At 31.5% G+C, this 7,234-nt stretch overlaps 1 pseudogene; it reads right to left on the bottom strand.

Moving 5' to 3' along the window:
- Positions 1-3,797: 3,797 nt before the first annotated feature.
- Positions 3,798-5,461, bottom strand: LOC149552728 (septin and tuftelin-interacting protein 1 homolog 1 pseudogene; annotated as a pseudogene).
- Between the last annotated feature and the right edge of the window lie 1,773 nt (positions 5,462-7,234).

Here is a 7,234-nt window from a genome sequence, read left to right as displayed (position 1 = left end):
GAAAAGGCCTAACAAATATGAAATTTTACACTGCAAAACACAATAGGACACCTAATTCCATAAAAGATGGGGGGTAAGTGTGTTAGGTTCACCAAAATGAATAAGGTGAAAAAGTGTTCACCTAAATGAATAGAGGAAAATATAGATGATAGAAAGAAATGTGATGTGAGGGGAATATAGGACCCATCCTTAACCCAAATTTCCAAAAAGAATGATCCAAATTGATCAATCACAAAAAAGTGATCAATGTACAAATGAATCAAACGATAAAGAATATGAAGAAAGGAGGAAATCTTATAATCTACTATAGAAAGTAAGTGCTTGAAACCTTGAATGAATAAAAGACAAATACAAATGTCAAAGTAGGGTGAATTTGTAAAATGTTGATTTCTGATGTTTGTGTACAGTTTCAGGAAATTCTGCAACCTATTCCAAACTGGAAATTTTGAAACAGAGAAAACCAAAAAAAAAAAATCCTTTTGAAGGTAGGTCAACCTTGACCTAGATAGTGGGGCACAATCTTACCTAGGGGCACAATTGTACACCAAAAATTTGACCATGACCTGAACTGCTTTAGCAAAAAGTTTGTTCATAAATCCTGCAAGTTCAAAGAAAAGGGTATCCAAATCTACACTTTAATTCACCATCTTGTACCTATACCTGCAAGAAAAATGGTTTTTATATTTGGATGAGGGGTTTGCCTTGGTCAAACCCTAGTTTGGAATCAACCTTAATAATGGAATTGAAATAGAGAATGCTAGCAAATAGTAGAAGTAAATCTAATAATGAAGCTATGATATTCAATAGATATGAAATTGTATTTGAAATGTAAACAAGTATATTGATATGAAAGCTTGGACTCAACAATGTAAATCAAAACCATAAATGTAATTCAAAACCTTCATGATTGTATTGTTGGAATCCACCTTGAGAGAAGAATGAATAGATCTTGAAGATGAACAAAGGATCATGAAGGAAGATCAAACCACCATGATGAGTATATCTAGGGTTTGAATGATAAATCTTGAATCCTTGAATCAAATCCCTTCAAAGGTTTAAATTTTTCAATCCTTGATCTTCAATGAAAAATGTGACTAGAGACAATGGCTTGGATGCTTCCTTGAGAACACTTGATGGAAATTATTGCTTGATCTTGCTTGAAATAATGGATCATCTGATATATTGTCTTCTTATGTGTTCTTATGGATAGTAGATAGATTGTCAAAATGAGGGAAGAAGGATTCCTTATATAGACATCTAGGGCACAAAGTTCTAGAGAAGGCTAACATTGGAGAACTAAATTCCAATTAACCTTAACCCCTAGAAATGGACCTAGATTAAATGTAATTTAATAGTGTACCATTCTAAAACTTGAAACAACTAACCCAAAAGTGGGAAAATAAAACCTTCCAAATTCCAATATCTCAAAACCTCTAGAAATTGAAAATTGGACCTAGGGTCAGGGATGAGGTCAAGATTACCCTAGGTCAGGGTCGAGGTCATCTGTGACCTACAAAGTTAAATTCCTCAATTTCATAGATAAAGTTGTCAAAAAGAGGCTAGAAATAAGGAGAGAGAAGTAGGATAGGGGGGAAATAGCCAGATCCATGCAAAGACCCTTTCAAGGTGCTTGACATGACCCCAGACCACTTACTCAGAGGGCTAAACACTCTTAACATGGAAGTGCTTCCATTTTAAGATAATACATACATACATACATACATATACATATACATGTACATATACATATACATATACATATACATATATATACATACATATGTATGTATATATATAAGTGCTACTATAGCTGCTTTTTATTTTGTTTCATTTAGAACATAACTCCATCAAATCAACTAAGTCAATAGGTTATTTGCCTTCATTTATAATTACCTCTAAAATATGTCACCAAAAGATGGGCAACGATGACCCAACATAGAAAAACATTAAATTGAATTGATAGTTCCATTTTCAATCTCTTTTGGAACATTGAGAAATATATATTTATGTTTTGTTTAATCCATCTCTATTATAGAATATGGGAGCTAAAAGTAAGTTGTAGTAAAAGAAAATATTTTTGTCGTTATGTCTATATAAAACATAGAGGAGCCTTTAGTTTAATATCAATAAAGATTTGAGAAACAAAAATTTAGGAAAATAAAAGACTTAGTTGTGTCAAATGTCTAATTTCATTATTCACTGCATCCTCCAATTTCATATAAATCTAGTTTATGGTTATTTTTTTGAATTCAACATTAAACATGTTTTAGCTAGAAATCAACCATAGTAAGTCATTTCATGCATTGAACTGTAGCATAATAGATAAAAAACTTTGAACACTTAAATAAATATTGGGATCTTTTACAAGTTAATATATTACTATGAGAAAATCAACGTGATGTAAATGAAGATTTTTAGTAGATGGATGCAAGAATACTACCTTGTTTGTTGGATTCAAATGTAATTTCTATAATGTAGATTTCTTTGTGTTTTTAGATAATATATTTTTGCATTAAGGGAAGTCAAGAGATACTTACATCATCATTTCTTCTTTAGATTTAAATCATTATTGTTATCTACTAATTAGTATTACTTAGTATTAGGTTAATTAATTAGTATTAATAAAATTCCAGGGAAATGGGATGATATATGTTCAATTACCAAGAATAGTTAAAACAAAGAGATTATAGATGATTGTTAGAAAAATTGTTGAAATTATTGAGCATATATTTTGCTTCTTGAATCTCCATGGATAGTCACATAGGAAGTAGATTGAACATGATTTTTCACACTAATCCTATGAATGTCTAGAACTAAAAGAAATACTTGGTGAAATAGATTCATGAATATTAGGATACCAATGATTATATCTACCACCATCCAAATGTGTATGGAAAAAGAAATGAGTGACGTAAGGAGATAGACATAGATGGAAATGGACAAATAAAATATGTGAAACTAAATATAGACATTAGATTTTGATATTGATTATCCAAGAAGGTGGAAAGATAAATGTGAAACCTCATAGAAATTTAAATATTCACAACTCAATAGAAGAGACTAAAGTTTGGAAAAATCAAGAGAATATGTCACAATCATTAATATTACATGAAAATATAAAAAGAACAAGTAGTAATGAAAATTAAAATGAATAATTATATCAGCTCATTATGAAACTATTTAATGAAAAGAGAATATCATAGAATATGTTAGAAGAAATTGTCATTGCTCAAGAAGACATCTCCTAGTAGCTCAAGGAAATATAGATGTAGAAAAAGATTTAAAGAAGAATCTTCCTAATTTCAAAATCATTTACAATAAATAGAATAAAATGTAATGAATTCTCATTAAAAAAAGCTTAATGTAATTTTGATATATTCAAATTTCTATAAAAACTCTTTTGTAGTGGAAAAATCTTATTAATAGTGTAACATACCAGAGTAAAAATAAGAATCTATTGCATGAGAGAGATAGGTCAACTTTAAATAAAAGCCCTCTATCATTCAATCTGATACTCTTAGTAAGGGGGTTCTACAATATTGTTGTAAATGTGACAGAAGTTGGAGAAATAATGTTATAGAACAAAAGGATATTAGAATGAAATTATCTGAACTATATCGTTCCAATATATAATTGTCATTTATCTAAATATCTAAATTATAAAACATCATAAAATATAACCACAACAAACATAAAAATATCAAAATCTTATGATACTCACTATTCCCAATCCACTTCATCACACGTGGGCCCATACAAGATGTTTCCCTTACCTATCTTCATCAACAAGTAATGTGTTAGCAAACATAATGGTGCATCTCAATTAGTTGCTCCAATGATGAAATCACCCATCTATCTCTAGATTGTTCAAGCACATATTGTTTTATAGAATCTAGATAGATACTGACAGTTCCAAAGCCATAAACCTGAAGACCATCATGTGTGTATCCCACTTTAGGGAAAAATTGGATGTCATGTTCTTGTGCATATGTTTCAATCACTTCCTTCAAAATCAACTAAGGTGCACCCATGGAACTATTCATGTGAATCCCACTACCCATGGAAGCTGAGGCTTGTTGTTGAGCATATGTTTTTGCTTCTTGTTGTTGCTAAATTGCCTTAATTGGTCCTACTTCATCACCCTAAGATAGCTTACATGCTCTCTAGCCCTAGGTTGTTCCACAATCATACCCTCTATAGCTTGATTCATCATTTCAAGGGCTACATTTAATTGACTTCTTATCCTCTCATTAGCAAGAATCTCAGAGCGAAATAGTCCTTTCCACCCTAAAAACCACTAAGTTACTTCATTAAAATCAGGATTTGAACAAAGCCAATGATACCAAACCTGTTAACACTATGGAAAAAATGTTGCCTCCAACATTGCAACCATAAGATAAATGGGAATAGTAGATGCCCAAGCCATAACCTAGTTAAATTGTTCTAGTTGTTGATTAGATGGGTTGAGTACAAATTCCTATAGAAATTTCATTAGATTAGGTACAATAAAATGAACAATCAGGTTTTCCTAGCTAGCTGGATCAAATACAACTTTTTAAGGTGATAAAATTGCATATGCAAATGTATCACTTGCATGCCAGGCATGAAGCACATTCCTCAACTTATAATGAATGGTTGGATATAAAGGATCCATATGCTGGCCCAACAATGGAAGCCAAGGATGTAACCTTGCATGTATTGGCACAATCTCGTTATGAGGATCTCAAGTATCTACTACTATTGTTAATTTGGGCATCACTATATTGTCTAAAATTTTATGAAGTATTGAAGCCGGTAGTAACTTCTACCATGTCTCCAAAAAATGTATCATAGGTTTAGGGTCCCTTGGCTCCTAGGAAATTGTAGTAGCTATTCTCACTGCTAGAAAAATAACTTAAGTGAAGAGTTGAGTGTAAGGAGTTGAAAAAGAAAGTTCTAATTCTATGTAAATGCCATAATCACAAGGCTCATTCCCTTGCAGAAGCATCTACCACAATGACATTACCTCTAAACCATGTAAAGGATGTTGAAGTGGTTCCCAACCTTGAGACACTCTTATAAGAAATGGAAAAGAAAATGCAGATGTAATACATGACAAATTGCACAACTTGTAGTCCTCTTGATATTTGGACTATAAATTCTCAAAGACACTTGCAAGTGATTCCAATTTCATATTACCTACCACAACACTTTCCTTGATTCTATCCAATGCTCCCATAATATCCTCTATGTTGTCTAGCTATTGTTTCTATCATGCAATCTCTTTGTGAAGCTGGTCCTTCTCCTTCTAGTATATTGTCACAGACTCTCTCTCATACCTTAAATTCTTATCAAACTTCTGAATATTTTCCTCTACCATATCTATAATAAACTTCATATTGTGTTGTAACTCTGGCATAGGTGTTTGAACCTTGATAGCTAATAGTTTTTTAGGTGTTTGATCCTCAATAGCTAACACCATATTTAAGTCTACCACTTATGAGTTTGAGTAGGTTCTAAAAGACCAACTTGTTTAATAATTCTACCATCTTCAAAACTATATGTGCAAATATAAACATTAAGTACAACATGTCTAATATTTTTGCACCATATGTGTAGATATAAACATTAAGTACAACATACATCCAATATTTTTTGTAGATATACAAACCATATGTGCAGACATAAACATTAAGAACACCATGTCTAATTTTTTTTAAGTTTTTCTCTCTAATGTCAATGTGTATATTGAAATGGTTATCAATGATAGATCAAGCAAGTACAACCAACTAAATAAGGTTACAAGAATAAATTATTCATGTGAAGAAGGATCATGTTAGATAACACAAGGTAATTTGATCAAAATAGGGAGACAATCACTAGATTGTTGTCTAACTTTCAAAGAGAAGGCCATGAAAAATGTTATTGTCCTTGGAAGTGTTGTAATGGATTAAAGATAAGAATAATCAAAATCAAAACAACTAAGAGACATTGTAGGGAGAATGATCACATTGAAGGGGATTTTGATTATCATTCATTGGTAAGATTTTTTATATTGTTTGCAATTAATATACATATGAACCATAGAACAAGGGTTTGATTATAATCATTTTTATATAGGTCAATATCCCTAGGGTAGTACATGATATGGACCACTATATCTCGGAGGAACATGGAGGTGTGAATATGGAGGAACATGGAGGTGTGCGTATTGCAGGAGAAGATCATGATCCCATGGAGGATGATGATTATGTGCTAGAAAACACATTTGAAGATGATGGTAGAAATGCATTGATCCATGACACATTTGGTACTAGTGTTGTTGTTGTTGCTAATGATGATGATTATGATGAGGATGCCATTGAGGTCATCCATGATATACCTCTACTTGAGATGGAAAACATGACTATTTACAAAGGATCCCAATCAACTTTTCTCTCTATTATAAATTATTGTTGGTGAATTTGAAGGTTACGAATGGTTTAGCCAACATAACAATGTCACATATGCTAAGGTTTGTCATATACATCATTATAATTTATAAAATGTGAAACATGTACCATTAAGATTATTTATACTAATGACTTACATTTTTTTGTAGATTGATAGGTGACTACTTGTTACCACCATCAAGCATTTTCCCTTGCTTGTACTAAGAATTATGTGCTACTATGAAACATATTGGAATGAAGTATCAAGTAATAGATGCTTGTCTTGAAGATCATGTTATTTATCATAAAGAACACAAAAATGCAATAGAATTCCCTGAATTCCATAAGAGAAAATATCGAGATGATCAAGTGAAAAAAAAGGTGCCTCACAAGATTCTTCATTACATAACCCATTATTCCACGTCTTAAACTATTATTCAAGTGCAGTAGCTTGGCACAATTTATGGATTACCATGCATATAATAGAAGTCAAGATGACATTATTCAAATACCTATAGATGATTCAACATTTATGGACATAGAGGAAAAGTGGCTACACTTTAAAGAAGAACCTCAAAATCTTAGGATTTTTGTAGCAACTAATGGTGTCAATCCATTCGGAGAGATAAGATATGTTTACTCATTGTAGCCTATTCTTTTTATCAACAATAACCTTCCTCCATAGATGTCAATAAATATAGAGCACATTATGTTGGAAATGATTGTTCCAGGTATTTTATTATTTTATTGTTATCTACATGTAATTATAAGTCTTGGAGTGAAATAACCACAATAATTATCTGATGTTGTTCATTCAACTAGGT

The sequence above is a fragment of the Cupressus sempervirens genome, chromosome 6, assembly GCF_028749045.1.
Source record: "Cupressus sempervirens isolate cs-2001-9-10 chromosome 6, ASM2874904v1, whole genome shotgun sequence".
Classification (NCBI taxonomy): Eukaryota; Viridiplantae; Streptophyta; class Pinopsida; order Cupressales; family Cupressaceae; genus Cupressus; species Cupressus sempervirens.
The sequence above is the reverse complement of the archived record's forward strand: the minus strand, read 5'-3'. Positions and strand labels throughout refer to the sequence as shown.